Raw genomic sequence first — 16,754 nt, 5'->3', positions numbered from 1 at the left:
CAAGTGCCCTCTCTGCCATGCTCACTCTGGTCCCTGAAGGCTGTTCTTGATTTCACAGGGGAGCTCTGAAAGGGGTCCCCAGCGCAGGGAAATGACGTGGCCCCAGGTCTGAGCTAGGACAGCTGTGCACTGGGTCCGCCTAGCCCCCACCAAGAACTGAGTCACCCAGTGAAAGTGCAAAGTCCTGGGCCAAGCAGAACCCTGCAGGGCAGCTCCTGAGTCCATCAGGCAATCCGCCCTCAGGTCTAGATGGCTCTAGGTGGATGGCTGACCTGGACCAGCGCTGAAGTCCATGCCCTGGGCGGGGTCCAGGGCCACAGCTCAGAGTCAAGCAGTAGAAGGCAGGGCAGAGGACTGTGCACGGGGACATGGAGCATGGGGTGGCCGTGTGGAACCTCGTCTGTTCTACCCTGCCAGAGCGTCTGATGGGTGAACCCTGAGCTGTGTTTTCGGAGACCCCAGATGCTGTGACACCTCACAGAAGCACTGGGGAGAAGACAGAGTCTCCCTGGGTCCCTGGGGCCAGGCAGGAGGATTGCTTCCCTCCAGGAAGTGGAGGAGGTAGCAAGTGGGAGAGCAGACATGGCCTGAAGCTGGACAAAGGCTGCAGGAACCTTCTGGAAGCCAGGAAGGAGGGAAGGCCCCCCTGAACAAGACACCTCAGGCTGGACCATATTGGGGTGTGGAGCATCCAAGGCCAAAGGGCGAAAGCTGATGGGTCAGTACTAGGGCTGGGGCAGGCCGGCCTCGGGAAGTCATTTATCTTTGTGGGGGACACACAGGCACTGCTCAAGGTTGACTCCTGGATCTGTGCTCTGGTGGGCTCTGGGGACCACATGAGGTGGCAGGGGTGGAATTTGGTCATCTGCATTCCTAGGCAGGGACTCCACTGCTGTCTTGGCTAGGAAGCGGCTGGCCTGACCAGGACACTGGGAGCCCAAGGCCAAGGCCAGGCCAGGTTCTGAGTCAGTAGGCCCTGCTGAGCTCAGGTACCTGCTGCGTTTCTGGTCAGAGGGAGTGTGAGCTGTGGGCAGGCCTCAGTGACCAGCGTGTCCTCCCCAGGAGCCGTGTTCAGTTCTACACGTCCATCATGCATCCTCCAACTCCACCATGTTGTGTTCCTGGGTTGCTCTGTATCCTCCTGCTCCAGGTGGGAGCCCTGAGCGCTCAATATGAAGGTGAGAGTCCCTCTGCCCTTGCTGAGCACAGGTGATGCTGGTGGGGGGGAGGGGCTGCAGGACAGCCTCCGACATGGAGATCCCCACATCTGTGTGCTCAGAATTGCTGCCTCACCATTGTCCGCAGTCTGGGACAACCCCACCTGCACAACGGGCCTGTCGGTGTCACGGGGCCAGCGGGCAGTGATGACCTGCAACATCTCCAACGCCTTCACCCACGTCACCATCTCGCTCAAGTCCCCTGGGAGAGACTCCAGGGTCCTGTTTGACAATGAGGCCCCCTGCGAAGTCTCACAAGACAGGTGGCAGCTGCAGGTGCAGGGCCACATGGCACGGCTGTGGGTGACCGAGGTGTGGCCCGAGCAGGCAGGACAGTACATCTGGATGCTACGGGGGCAACAGCGAAGGGTCCTAAAGATCAACCTGAACATGACAGGTCAGAGGCTGATCCCACAAACTGCCTCACGAGGATTGACTGTGCCATCAGTCCTGATCCCCATCCCTGTCTGCCCTCAGAGCTGAGAGCAGGGTCCCCACCCCTTTGGCCCTTCTGCCTCCTGCTTCGCTGGGCTAGGTGGTCTAGCCCCGAACTCTCCCCTGCCCCCACTCTTCCTAGGGCCCCAAGCTGCTCCCCCACACTATTCCCAACACCTGCTTATATACCTGCTCCCTCACCCACTGCCCCACACTTGCTCCCCCACACCTGCCCCCTCATCTGCCCTTACACTCCTGTTCTTACTCCCTATTGTCATTAGGTTATTGTGCCTAACCTTGAGGGACAGTTGGGGACTGAGAAGCCTGGCCCAGACATCTCCAGGCAGAATCCTAAGACCTCTCTTCTCTCCACAGAGCCCCGGGACCTCCACATGCCTGCAGAAAAGTTAGGTAGGTGGGTGCACGATGCACGGTGGGGGGGTTGGGGGGTGGAGTTTGCTCCCGGAGCAGCCCTGGTGCTGTGGCTTCCACCCTCAGCTGGGGCCCTTTTGCAGAGTCGTCCCCGGCCGTGCCCCAGGAACGTCAGAAAATCCCAATGATCCTGAGCATCACCTCCATCCTGCTCTGCGTCCTGGTGCTGGTCTGCATTGCGTGGAACAGGAGACGTGGAGCCCCGCAAATCTGGATGATTCCAGTAGGAGCCTGCACTGTGGGCGAGGCTGTGGGAGGCCTGGGCGGATTCAGCCCAAAGCAGTATGGGGTGGTGGGGTGGGGAGGTGTCCGGGCCTTCCTGAACCCTGGGCCTTGTCGAACCAAGAGTGAGTGCAACTGTGAGTACTGAGCGTGAGATTTAACATGTGTTTGTGTGTGTGAGTGTGCCTGTCTGTGTAAAGAGTATATGTGTGTGTCCATGTGTCTGTGTACACATCTGAGTGTGTGACACTGTGTGGGTCATACACTGTGTCTAGCTATGTGCACATGTCGTTTGCACATCTTTTACACATGCGTACCTTCACACAGACACAGGAGACAGACCACGCCCGCCTGGTGTCCACATTTCAGCCCTAGGCCCGGCCATTGCCAGCTCCGAGTGCTGCTCGACGATTTCCGCCTGACAGGCATTTCCTGGATTTTAAAAAATACATCGTTTTTAATTAAATCCTCATGAGATAGTTTCCATGTTGTTCATGGCTGAGTTTCTGCCTCTGTTTCCGGGGACTGTGTGGCTGCGGACCCTCCCTGTCCTGGTGCTTCTTTTCCCTCGGGACCTGGTGCAGAGATGCTGCTCCGAGTCCCAAACAGGACGACCTGCCTCCCTCTGCCTGCCTCCGTCTCTGAGGACCGTATCATATCGTACTTTCTTTTTTCTTTTTTTTAAATATGGAATGCTTCACGAATTTGCGTGTCATCCTTGCGCAGGGGCCATGCTAATCTTCTCTGTATCGTTCCAATTTTACTATATGTGCTGCCGAAGCGAGCACTCATTTCGTACTTTCTGTATATTTGCAGATAGGACATTCTGGGGGACCTAGACTCACTGGGGTGGCCTGGCAGGTTTGGCCTATGGACACCCAGGTCAGGAACCTTCCCCCTCATTAATCTGTGCTCCAGGTCTTGAAACTGTAAGACTCTGTACCTGGTTCTTTTAATTTATTTTATTTTCTTTTATTTATTCTTTTGTTTGTTTTTTGGGCCACACCCATTTGACGCTCAGGGTTACTCCTGGCTATGCACTCAGAAATCGCCCTGGCTTGGGGGGACCCTATGGGACGCGAGGGGTGGGGGGGATCGAACCATGGTCCCTCCTACGCTAGCGCTTGCAAGGCAGACACCTTACCTCTAGCGCCACCTTCCCGGCCCCTATTTTTTTTTTATTTTTTTTATTTTTTAGTTTTTGGGCCACACCGGCAGTGCTCAGGGGTTACTCCTGGCTGTCTGCTCAGAAACAGCTCCTGGAAGGCACGGGGGACCATATGGGACACCGGGATTTGAACCAACCACCTTTGGTCCTGGATTGGCTGCTTGCAAGGCAAACGCCGCTGTGCTATCTCTCCGGGCCCTCGGCCCCTATTTTTATTTATTTATTTTTGCACCACACCTGGTGGCACTCAGGGGTTACTCCTGGCTCTGTGCTCAGAAATTGCTCCTGGCAGGAGACCATATGGGATGCCGGGAATTGAACCTAGGCCTGTCCCGGGTCAGACACGGGAGAGGCAAACGCCTTACCACTGAGGACTCAGCACAGTTCTGAAAACATCCCCTCAAGCAGACAGGCATGCGCAGCACATAGACACACACGTGCCGTTACACAGATGCCCACGGACACATGTCACACACATGTACACATAGACATGCGTGTGCAGTCACACACAGATGCACACAACACACATGTATCCACAAAAACGTGTGCAGTCACGACGAAGATGAATAGACGCATGCACATTAAACAGACATGCCACGTGTGTACACATGGAAGCTCACACAGACACATTCACACACAGGTACACTTGTACACAGACACGTAAGAACATCCAGACCTGTGTGCGCACAAGCCGATGGTGCACCCACATACAGTATAGTACGCACAAGCACACATGCCCTGGATGTCTTCATGGAAGTGCGGCATTCCCCAGAGCCCACCAGAGGGCAGCAGAGACAGTTTGAGGCCCAAGGCGCTGCCTGAACCCCAGCACCCAGAGCACCGCACCCAGGTGTCCATCTCCGTGGGCTGGGAAGGACCTTCTAGGAGTACAGCAGCGGTGGAAAACTGCTTCTCCTACTAAGCCCCCAGAGGCCCAGCAGGGCTGGAAGCCCAGAACCTTCTATAAGAATAAAAAAAAGGGTCCAGAGCAGTGGCGCAGAGCCGTAAGGCATCTATCTGCCTTGCCAGTGCTAGTCTAGGATGGACCTCGGTTCGATCTCCTGGTATCCCATATGGTCCCCCAAGTCAGGAGCGATTTCTGAGTGCATAGCCAGGAGTAACCCTGAGTGTCACTGGGTGTGGCCCCCAAAAATAAAACAACAACAACAACAACAAAAAGAACAAAACAAATGGGGACTGGAGAGATACACACCAGTAGGGTGTTTGCCTTGTATGCGGCTGAACCGGGACAGACCCAGGTTCAATCCCCAGCATCCCATATAATCTCTGAGCCTGCCAGGAGCAATTTCTGAACTCAGAGCAAGGAGTAACCCCTGAGAGCTGCTGAGTGTGACCTAAAAACCAAATCAAAACAAGCAACAACAACAAAAAAATAGTGTTTCCACCTTTGCGCAGAGTGGTGGCACAAGCGGTAGGGTGTTTGCCTTACTATGTGATAACCTCGGACAGTCTGAGGTTCGATCCCCTGACATCCCATATGGTCCCCCGAGCCAAGAGTGATTTCTGAGCGCATAGCCAGGAGTAACTCCTGAGTGTCACCAGGTGTGCCCCCCCACCAAAAAAAGGTGCTTCCAACCCATGAATATAGAGAGGGAGCTGGTTAATCCAACACACCTGGGAATCCAGGGATGGGTCTCTGCAGCTCACCCATGGGAGATCTGGAGTCTTCCCCCCAGCTCAGCTCATCGGAAAATCCAGGTCCCCTTCCAGCAAACACTCAGCCCCATTGCCTCAAACACGAATCTTACTTGTTCACACAACACACACGGCACCATACATTAAGTTTACTTGTTCACAAGCACACACACACACACACACACACACACACACACACACACACACACACACACAAAGGCTACTTGCTCCCCCACACACTGGGGTCCTGAGCCTTGTCATCTACTTTCCTTCCTCATGACCCGCCCCAGCAGGGTCCATGGTGCCTTTCCCTGCTCTTGACATTGCCTCTAGGAAGCCCACTAGGATGGCTACCTCACAGGACTTCCTCCCTCAAGCACCGCCCCTGCTCTCCCACACAGTGCGCATGTGTGGTATGAGCACAGCACAACACCTGCAGCCTGCAGAGGGGTGCAGCAAGTTGGGGGTAGCAGCCAGCATGGCCTGGGTGCTTCCTCCGTTACTCTTGCTCCTGCAGCTCTCTTGCTCCTTGACTGAGGCTTTGGGCTCCCCAGGTAAGTGCCCCTTCCTCCTGTCCCCTGAACCCTCTTTCTTTCCCAGGCAAGGGGTGGCCAGTTCTGAGCCCGTCCCTGACATGACTCCAAGATGCAGCTTCAGAGCCCTTGAGGATGTCGCCCTTCCCTCCACCGTCCACAGCTGGGCACTTTGATCAAGGCCCTGACCAAGAGAACTTTGTCCTGCTGTTAATTTTAGGGCCACCCCAGGGTGCTCAGCAATCATCCTGCCAGAGCTCGGGGGCCCTGTGTGGTGTGGGGATCAAGCCCGGGTCACTTGCATGCAAGGCCAGCGCCCTGTATGCTCAATTATTCTAGGCTCAGCCTGGACTACCCAGCCCTGGGACCCCACATCACTGGAGGGTTTGGGCCCCAGGACCTCCTCAGCCCAGGCAGATGAGATCCTTCTGTCCCCCAAGCACTGTGTGGGGACCCCTGAAAAGGCACATTTTATTTTTTCTTTGGAGGGCTTTTGGGTCACACCCAGCAGTGGTCAGGGGTTACTCCTGGCTCTGCGCTCAGAAATCACTCCTGGCAGGCTCAGGGGACCATACAGGATGCCAGGAATTGAACTGGGGTCCATCAAGTGTTGGCCGTGTGCAAGACAAATGCCTTACCACTGTGCTATCACTCTGGCCCAAGAAGGCACATTTTCATTGGTTATTTGGCTTGTTTGGGGGGGGACACAGCCCAGGATATGATGCTCAGAGCCATTCCTGGCACTGCACAGGTTGTCGGGTGAGGTATTAATTACATTAATAAAAGTCCTGGATGGATGTAGATGATGGTGGATTGATGGTGAGGCCTTTCTCCGCCAGGTGCCTGCACCCCCTTCCAGCCGGCAGGTGTAAGGGTCCAGGGTAGCAGTGAGGAAATGACCCACAAGCAGTCAGTTGAAGTCAGGAGACAAGCAGTTTTTTTTTTGGGGGGGGGGGCCACACCCGTTTGATGATCAGGGGTTACTCCTGGCTAAGTGCTCAGAAATTGCCCCTGGCTTGGGGGAACCATATGGGACACTGGGGGATCGAACTGCAGTCCTTCCTTGGCTAGCGCTTGCAAGGCAGACACCTTAACTCTAGCGCCACCTCACCAGCCCGAGACAAGCAGTTTTATTAAAGGTCCTAGCCACCGTGTGTGGCTTCTGAGCTAAATAGCCTCTCTGCACCCAACCTGTCTCTCATCTCATCCTGCTTCTTCCTGCTCTGGCTTCTGCTCCTGCCTTTCTCCCAGAATCTCCCTCAGTCCCCGCAGGCAACCCCTTTGTTACCTTCCATAGATCCTCCCAGATGTGGAGGATCACCTGTGTGTCCAGGTGAGATAGGAGGAAGTTGTAGGGAGGGGTAACATAGGGGACTGAACCTGGTCTGCTGCCTGGGAGGCAAACGCCCTCCCTGCTCTGCTGTGGCTCCAGCACTGGTTTTTAAAATGTGATCATAAATAAGGCTGTGCGTTTTTGGGTGATGACATTCACAATTTGGGGGCCCAATTTCCTGCCGTTCTCACCACCACCAAATGCCACATCCCTGCCCCATGTCATCTCCGAAGAAATAACCATTGTTTGCTTGTTTTTGTTTGGGACCACACCTGACAGTGCGCAAAAATAACTCCTGGCTCTGGATATAGGTTAAGGTTTGGTTATTCCACAATTACACAGGCAGAATAGATACCAAAGAAGACTGATACAGGGCCGGGCGGTGGCGCTAAAGGTAAGGTGCCTGCCTTGCCTGCGCTAGCCTTGGACGGACCGCGGTTCGATCCCCCGGTGTCCCATATGGTCCCCCAAGCCAGGAGCAACTTCTGAGCACATAGCCAGGAGTAACCCCTGAGCGTTACCGGGTGTGGCCCAAAAACCAAAAAAAAAAAAAAAAAAAAAAGAAGACTGATACACTCTCTCTCACCTTGTCTTTCTCCCTCTCTTTCCTCTCCTCCCTCTCTCCACCTTGTCCCCCATTATCTCACCTCCCTGCCTCTCCCTCTCTTTAGCCCTCTATCCCTCTTACTGTCTCTCCCTCCCCCTCTCTCCTTCCTCTCTTCCTCTAATTCTCTCCCTCCCTCCATCTCCTTCTTTCTCCCACTCTCCCTCTCTTCTCCCTTCTTTTCTCTCTCCACAGAACGCATGTTAAGCCCCTGGTAACTTTTTTTGGGAGGGGTCACACCAGACAGTGCTCAGGGGTTACTCCTGACACTACACTCAGAAATCACTCCTGGCACGCTCGGGGGACCATATGGGATGCCGGGATTCGAACCACCGACCTTTTGCATAAAAGGCAAATGCCGGGCTGGTGAGGTGGCACTAGAGGTGTCTACCTTGCAAGCGCTAGCTAGGAAGGACCCGGTTCGATCCCTGGCGTCCCATATGGTCCCCCCAGGCCAGGGGCAATTTCTGAGCCTTAGCCAGGAGTAACCCCCTGAGCATCAAACGGGTGTGGCCTGAAAAACCAAAAAAAAAAAAAAAAAAGAAAGAAAGAAAGGCAAATGCTTTACCTCCATGCTACCTCTCCGGCCCCATCCCCATCCCTGGTGACTTTTTCCTGCAGACTTGTACTCTGCACCAACACAACCTCCTGGCCTGCTCGTGAATGGTTTCTATCCAGGTTATACTGAAGTCAGGTGGGTCCAGAATAAATAAAAAGAGAGAAGAAAAGAAAAAAGAGAAAAAAAGGAAAAGAAAAGAGGATGATAAGAAGTCCTCTATAATGGTCCCCCGTGCCTGCCAGGAGCTATTTCTGAGCAGACAGCCAGGAGTAACCCCTGAGCACCGCTGGGTGTGACCCAAAATGTAAAAAAAAAAAAAGAAGTCCTCTATATACCTCACTGTAGCAAGTCAGCCCCTGAAGAGGTTGACTGATGGAGGGATGGAGGATGAGGCCTTTTTCTTCCAGCTCGGAGCACTCGTCTGCCACCCTGTCTAGCCCACGGTTCTGAGGTGAAACGGCGGGTAAACAGCTCGCAGACAGTCAGGCTCGCAGACAGTCAGGCTCGTGGAAATATTCGCTTTATTCGGAGGACAAAACTGAAGTCCAAAGACTCAGCTTCCGTTCCAGCCAAAAAGCCCCGGCTTTCCACAGACCCTTGTTTTTATCCCCCAGAGTCAGGTACCACCCAATGGTGGGATCAGATACCAACCAATGGTGGAAGCAGAATCAGGTCCAACCCTAGGGTGGGGGCAGAATGCCAGGTCACACCCTAGGGTAGGGCACAATCACCAATCAGTTTAGGGTGAGTAACATAGTAATCCCCCAAAATATTTACATACACAACACCTCACAGCTCTGTACTCAGATACCATTCCTGGGAGGTTCAGGGACCATGTGGGGTGGCAGTAATTGAAACTGAGTCTAGCCCCCCAAATGACCTTTTTTTTTAATTTTGTTTTTGAGCCTCATCCAGTGGCCCAAAAAATCAGTCATTTTTCCTGGCTCTGTGCTCAGAAATTACTCCAGACAGGCTCGGGGACTCTATGGAATGCTGAGGATTGAACCCAGGTCACCACATGCAAGGCAAAGATAGTCTCCCTCCTGTGCTATTGCTCATCCCTTGAAATGACATTTTGGGGGGGGGGCAAACCTGGCTCAGGGGTTACTCTTGGCTCTGTGCTCAAAAATCACTCCTGGCAGGCTCGGGGGATCATATGAGAATGCCAGGAATCAAACCACAGGCAGATAGGCTTCGTGCAAGGCAAATGCTCTATTGCTGTGCTATCACTCTGGATCCTGAAATGACTTTTTGTTTGTTTTGGGGGTGACGCTCAGGGGTCACTCCTGGCAGGACACCGGGATTCAAACCTGCGGGGTCCTAAAACCCCCCGGAGGGGCCCGGCCAGCGGGGAAACGGCTGGGAGGCTTTTGGACTTCCGCACTCTTATTTGGCTGGGTTAAAAGAACAACCACACCTGTAAAAAATCTGAGAGAGGTTAGTAAAGAAGACCCCAGGCGAAGTTTCCGATCAGAGGCGAAATTTATTGATCCAGCATCTCTTATATAGAGGAGGAGAAATGGGCAGGAAAAGAGGACATGTCAATCATATTTTTTGGCGTGAAGGTTTTAGAACAAAGGCAGTAAAATATTCAGAAAGGAGGGAGACCTTATGTCTCCAAAGTGGGATTTGCAGCCTGCTTATCTGGGTTAACATCAGTTTGTGAAGGGGCAGGTTTTTGAAGTTAGCTGTTAACTCCGGAAAGAAGCTAAGGGGTGTGGTCTAGATCTGGAACTAGCATTGGGGGTGTTCACCATTCTCTTTGGCTTCAAAGAAAAATCTCCTTCAGCTGTGAAATACCTTTCCTGTTAGTCCAACAGCTTACAGCAAAGTCAGCAGGTGGGCAGCCTTAGGTAAAAGGCTGCATAAAAGACAGAAGACAGAAAAATTGATCCTCTGACAGGATACTGTCTCCAACACAAACCAACCACCTTAGGTCCTTAATTGGCTGCTTGCAAGGCAAACGCCGCTGTGCTATCTCTCCGGCCCCGAAATGATCATTTTTAAAAGAACTAATCATTTTTATTTTTATTTTTTTTTGGGTCACACCCGGCAGTGCTCAGGGGTTATTCCTGGCTCCATGCTCAGAAATTGCTCCTGGCAGGCACAGGGGACCATATGGGACGCCGGGATTCGAACCGATGACCTTCTGCATGAAAGGCAAACACCTTACCTCCATGCTATCTCTCCGGCCCCAAACTAATCATTTTTAAAAGAACTAAGATAGCATAGCAGGGAGAACATTTGCCTCGCACACAACAAACCTGAATTCAATCCCTAGCACCCCAGATGGTCCCCGTGGCCTGCTGGGAGTGATCCCTGAGTACAGAGCAGGAGCCAGTCCTGACCTTGAACCTAAAGCCCAACACAACCAAACCAACCAGCAAGCACTTGTGCAAAGCTCTGGGCACCGTGCAGGGCCCCCGGAGGTGCCGTGGTTTTGTTTGCCAACAAGCTGCTGTCTGTGCTACCCCATGGCAAAGTGGGATCTGGGGCCTGTGTCCTCCCTCCGTCCTCCCTCTCGCAGGTGTGCAGCAGTGGCCCCCACTCTCCAGTGCTCAGGCAGGTGGCTCTGCCAGCATCTCCTGCCACAGCCCAGGCCTGCTCGGGCTCTACCTGAAGCAGAAGTGGCCCAACAGCAGCTCCACCGTGTACTTCGAGGACGGGCAGGAGCCCACTGTGGACAGGCACTTCAGGGGCCGCGTGTCCTTCGCGGGGCCCATGGACAACCTGACCATCACCCTGCACAATCTGCGGCCTGCCCACAGCGGCCTCTATGCCTGTGTGGCCGTCACCTCAGACAAGGAGCTCTTGGGCGCTGGGACCCTGCTCATGGTCACAGGTAGGAACCTGCCCTGCTGCAACTGTCCGTCACAGTCGCCGAAGTTGCTCTTTCAAGCACACTTCCTCCAGGAAGGCACACAGATTGCCTCCCGACACACACATACTAGTGCTCCTCTGGGCCGGATCCGCACCCTCAGGCTCTCATGGATTCTCCTGCCCTTCTGTCCCCACAGAAGCCCTGGATCCAGACCCCGCAGCCCATGTGTGCAGCAAGACCTGGCTGGCAAACCTCTCCCTCTCCGTGGCCCTGGCAGTGGGCTTATTTCTACTGGGACTGGGGCTGGGAGCCGCGTGTGTGCTTCAAAGGTCAAAGGTGAGTGTGAGTCCCAGAGTCCCCTGTGCCCCTAAGGAGAGAAGGCGGGAGGAAGGCAGAAGCCAGAAGCTAGAGCATGGAGACCCCAGGACCCCTTTCTTCCCCCGTTCCTGTTGGGGTCCGGAGGAGAGGGTGGTGCCGAAAGCCAGTGTGTGCCAGTGTGACAGGAAGTCGGTGTGTGTGTGTCTGCGTGTGACCACATGTGAATGAGTGTGAGCGCCGTATGAGCCATATGAGTGTGAATGCTGTAAGTGTGAACATGTGTGTGATCATATGTGCAGGTGCAGGTGTGTGCACGGGCAGTGAGCATGTGTGTTCTGCTGTGTGAGGTGTGTGCGTATGTGAGAGTGCTCATTGGACTAGCAGCACACACGTGCCAGGAACATGCATGTGCGAGCCTTGTGTACACATGGGCACCGTGTTACGCACACGTGAGCACTCCTCCTGTGCAAGTGTGCGTGTGAGCACACTGTTGTCAGTGTGCATTGTGAGCTCATGTGTGCACTTTTTTGCGGGCTGCGGGGAGAGGAAGGGACATGCCTGTTGACTGTGAGCTTGCGAGTGTGTGGGAGTGTCTGTGTGTGGGAGTGTTGTATTGGAGTGTGTGTGGTGGGTGGGTCCTGTGGGTCCCACCTCCTGGAGCCTGTGCACTGAGACCACAGGGCTGTGTCTGTCTCAGATCCAGGCTGCCTGCTGGCCCAGGGCTGAGCCTTCCCCAAGTGTGGTCTACGAGGACATGTCCTACAGCCGCCGCAGCACCATGTCCACCCCCAATCACTACGAGCTCTAACTACTACCAGCCCCGGGAGCAGCCTCCTCCAGAAAGCCCTCCAGGTCCTCATGTGCCTTTCCAAAGCCTCAGTCCCACAGACCCGCACCCTACACAGCTCCTTGGAAATAAAGCCCCTGAACTCTCAGACCTCCCACAGCACCAGGGCAGCGGCAAAAGTGTCTCCACCATGGCATGCGTGCGGGAGGGCTCACAAGAGGGGCTGAATGAGCAAGGTGCCCCCATTCAGCTTGGGGTGAGAAGTGGGGACCCCGCCTTCAGCCCAGGTGCACACTGGTGAGTCCATAGGCTCGGAGTCCTGCCTGGGACAGGGTCACTTCACCACACACAGACAGACACACACACCCAAGGCAGGCAGGCCCTGCCCTGGGACATCCCTCAAATGTCAGCTCAAAAGTCAAACCTCAAGTGTCTGCGATGGAGCTGAGGCGGCTATGGTGCAGAAAGGGGCCCAGATATACCGCCGAATTCTCACACCTTCACCGCGTCTCCCCTCCCCCATGGCCTGAAACAGAACTGGGGGTCCTGAGGGAGGCCCCGTCCCTGCAGCCCAGCAGCTGAGATGCCTCAGGTGCGGCCCAGGTCCCTGCCCAGCTTGTAGGGTCTCCTGCTCCTGGGAGAGGCTCCACACACTCCCAGGGCTACAGCTGCCCCTCAGAGAGCACAGGCGTCCCGGGACCCCACCTGGGCAGTCAGCAGGTCGACCTGGTCCTGGCCCCTGGAGCAGGGAGGTGGTCCAGCTACGTGTTTGCTTGGAGGGGGCGCCCTGTCTGGGCTTCTCAATCCTCAGCCCCCAACCCCCACGAAGGCTCCGCCCAATTCCCAGAGCTGCCCAGAGGCCAGAGGGCCCTGAGCATGGAAGGCCACGGTGGACAGATCAGCCATGGAACTGGGCCGGGAGACCTGCAGTCGGGCCTGGATGACACGCCAGGAGGTGCTGTCTGTGGCTGCGCTGATTGGGCCCATGGCCGCCCTTCTCTCACTCCCCGGGTACAGACAGGGGTCATGCTCCCCTGGACCCGGGTGTCTTCTGAGCCGGGCAGTGCCTTGGGACCTTGCTCCCTGCATGCTGCAGTTTGGTTTTTTGGGTGCTGATGGGCAGGAAGCCACACCCTGCCTTTCTCAGGCGCTGCTTCTGTGAAAACAAACCACAGCCCGACCTGGTGGGTGAGCTTGGGGCTGGGGGCCCTTGTCTCAGGCTCGCTCTGACCTCCGCTCTGACTTCCACTGTGACCCCCGCCCTGATTTCTGCTCTGACTCCTCCGTGACCCTAGCCCCCAAGAAGTCTGGGTCTGTTCCAGAGGTGCCAGGGGTCCCCTGTTCCAGGCCTTCCTCCCTCCCTCCTGGGCACTGCTGCCCTCTAGTGGCAGAAGCTTCACCTGAGGTGGAGCCCCTCAGGTCTTCAGGCTCCCCACACAGGCCTGAAGGTGCCAGTTCAGGACCCTCCTGGGGACAGACAGGGTCACCCAAGCCTCTCACACACGTGGGTCCTGCAAGGGAGACCCCAGCTCCACCATCAAGCTGAGCCCACCAGGAATGAGCCCTGAGCACAGAGCCAGGAGTAAGCCCAGAATACCATCGGAGGTGACCCACAAACAAAACAAAAGTCTCTGGCAGGGGCCGGGCGGTGGCGCTGGAGGTAAGGTGCCTGCCTTGCCTGCGCTAGCCTAGGACGGACCGCGGTTCGATCCCCCGGCGTCCCATATGGTCCCCCAAGAAGCCAGGAGCAACTTCTGAGCTCATAGCCAGGAGTAACCCCTGAGCGTCACAGGGTGTGGCCCAAAAACCAAAAAAAAAAAAAAAAAAAAAAAAAAAAAAAAAAAAAAGTCTCTGGCAGAGAGAGGGGACAATTGAGTTAGGAGGAGCTTCACCTTCCTCAAACATGTCTGTCATGCAGGACTCAGGAGCTTCCAACTGAGAAAAGGCCACACCCAGAGCTGGATATTTCAAAATTCCTTTTCCACAGGCATTCAAAAGGCTTGCAAAGTACGACTGGCAGGTAATTCTAATGAAACTTGAGGGAAAGGGTTTTTTTTTTTGGTTTTTGGGCCACACCCGTTTGACGCTCAGGGGTTACTCCTGGCTATGCGCTCAGAAATCGCCCTGGCTTGGGGGACCATATGGGACGCCGGGGGATCGAACCGCGGTCCGTCCTACGCTAGCGCTTGCAAGGCAGACACCTTAACTCTAGCGCCACCTTCCCGGCCCCGAGGGAAAGGGTTTTCATCAAACCAATAAGTGCACAAAAGATTCAACCCACAAGAATATTTGGAAATGGGGGTCGGAGTGGTGGTTCGGAGCAGTAGGGCATCTGCCTTGCTGGAACTAGCCTAGGACGAACCCCGGTGTCCCATATGGTCCCCCAAGCCAGGAGTGATTTCTGAGCGCATAGCCAGAAGTAAATCCTGAGGGTGACTGGGTGTGGGCCCCCCCCCAAAAAAAAAACAAAATATAATATTTGGAATTGGGTCAGAGCTATGGAAAAACTGAGAGCTGAAAGAAAATAAAGTGAGAGAGACAAAGAGACAGAGAGAGGAAAGAAGAAAAGTATCTGCCATAGAGGCAGGGTTTCAGCAGGCAAACTGGAAACACTGGAGAAAATACAGAAGGGATAGGTGTTGGAACATTGCAGGGGTGAAACTCAACTGTCAAAGACTTCACTCTGTATCTCAAGGTGATTTAATAAAAGCAATTAAAAAATAAGATTCATCCCTAAAGAAAGAGCTTTGCGGTGCTGGAGAGACAGCATGGAGGTAAGGTGTTTGCTTTTCATGCAGAAGGACGGTGGTTCGAATCCCGGCATCCCATAGGTCCCCTGTGCCTGCCAGGAGCGATTTCTGAGCATAGAGCCAGGAGTAACCCCTGAGTGCTGCCGGGTGTGACCCCCAAAAATATAAAAAATAAAAAAAGAAAGTGCTTTGTTGGGGCCAGAGATATCACACAGCAGGAAGGGCTTTTTCTTGCACACAGTACATCAGAGTTCAGTCTGTGCACCCCATACTGTACACGGAGCACCGTCAGGAGCAACCCCGAGTTCAGAACCAGGAGTACGCTGTGGGCCCCACCCACCAAAAGAAAGGGAATTGAAAAGAGAAAAGAGCCGGAGCGACAGCACAGTGGGGAGAGCGTTTGCCTCGCACAGCTGATCAGGATTGGATACCTGCCATCCTGGAGGGTCCTCTGGGCCTACCAAGAGTGATTTCTGAGCCAGAGGCAGGAGGAACCCTTGGGCACTGCCAGGGTAATAACGAGGGGCCGGAGAGCCTTGCATGCGGCGTCCCATAGGGTCCCCAGAGCCTGCCAGGGGCGATTTCTGAGCCTAGAGCCAAGAGGGGCCCCTGAGCGCTGTCGGGTGTGCTTAAAAAACTAAACAAGAGGGCCCGGAGAGATAGCACAGCGGCATTTGCCTTGCAAGAAGCCGATCCAGGACCAAAGGTGGTTGGTTCGAATCCCCGTGTCCCATATGGTCCCCGTGCCTGCCAGGAGCTATTTCTGAGCAGACAGCCAGGAGGAACCCCTGAGCACCGCCGGGGGTGGCCCAAAAACCAAAACCAAAACCAAACCAAAACAAAACAAAAACTAAACAAGAAATGGTAACAATGAAACAAAAGCAGAGAAAAAGTCGTGTCCTGCCCGGTCAGTGCCCACCAGCAAAGCCAAGAGGCAAAGGCCCCGCGAGGGTGCAGGGCACAGGGCCGAGGGGCGCAGACTCCTTCCCGAGAAGAGCCGGCAACCGAGGGCCCAGACAGGCGCGCAGGTGGAGCCGGGGCCAGCGGGGGCGGCTGCTCTCCGCTCAGGCGAGGCCTGGCCGGCGTCTCCCCGCGGCTCCCCGGCTCCCGAGGCGGACAGGCGGACGCCCACGGATACACGCCCTGGCCCGGCGAGCGGGCGGACAGACCGGGCAGAGCCGCGGGAGAGGAACAGAGCGCGTCCCAAGTCCCCGACGCCGCTGGACCCCGCTCGGCTGCTGTAGCTTCCCCTGGTCCCGCCCCGCCCGGAAATAGAACGGAACGGACCAATCACAGCGCTCAGTCTCAGCGATTGGCTAGCGTGGACGGACACGTGTCAGCGAAGCGCCAATAAGAGAGTTGCGGCACGTATTTAAGGCGGAGCAGAAGCGCGCCGGGCGGGGCCCAACCCTGGAAGCCTCGCATCTCCCTGTTCTCCTCCGGGATGATATCGTCTGTCACTCTTGGGTCTGGCGTCCTGCCGGCCGGTCGCGACCGAGTGACCCGGGAGAGCGGGTCCTGGGACCTGCGTGGCCCTGGAAGGCCCTGACCACTTCGTGCCGCGCAGGAAGTGGAGAAAACACCGTTCAGTTGCTCCCCTCGGCCAAAGAACGGGTCTGCAGGCGCCCTTCACCCCGTGCTGTTGTCCCTGGCGAGCGCAGGCTGTGTGGGGCTCCGCAGTGCGGCCCTGATGGGAAAGATCTGGGCCCAGCACGGGCAGGGCATGCAAAGCCCGCTTAGATCCCCGTGGCCACCAAGCTCTCCTTTCCTCCCAGGCCTCACCAGGTGTGGCCCTGGTGGCGCTGAGCCCTGAATTCTCAGCATGAGCGAAGTGGTCCCCTTGGAAATGCTTAACTGGTGAGATAGTACAGAGGGAACCGGGTACGGTGCTTGCCTTGCTTGTAGCAGACCCTGGTCCA

At 55.5% G+C, this 16,754-nt stretch overlaps 1 non-coding gene across 1 annotated transcript; it reads right to left on the bottom strand.

Annotated features, from left to right (window-relative positions):
- Nucleotides 1–2,987: 2,987 nt before the first annotated feature.
- On the bottom strand, nucleotides 2,988–3,094 carry LOC125996144 (U6 spliceosomal RNA). The gene has a single exon (XR_007491220.1). It is a non-coding gene; the product is annotated as a U6 spliceosomal RNA (small nuclear RNA).
- Between the last annotated feature and the right edge of the window lie 13,660 nt (nucleotides 3,095–16,754).

This window comes from Suncus etruscus, chromosome 1 (genome assembly GCF_024139225.1).
Source record: "Suncus etruscus isolate mSunEtr1 chromosome 1, mSunEtr1.pri.cur, whole genome shotgun sequence".
NCBI lineage: Eukaryota > Metazoa > Chordata > Mammalia > Eulipotyphla > Soricidae > Suncus > Suncus etruscus.
This window is presented reverse-complemented; position numbering and strand designations above follow the sequence as displayed.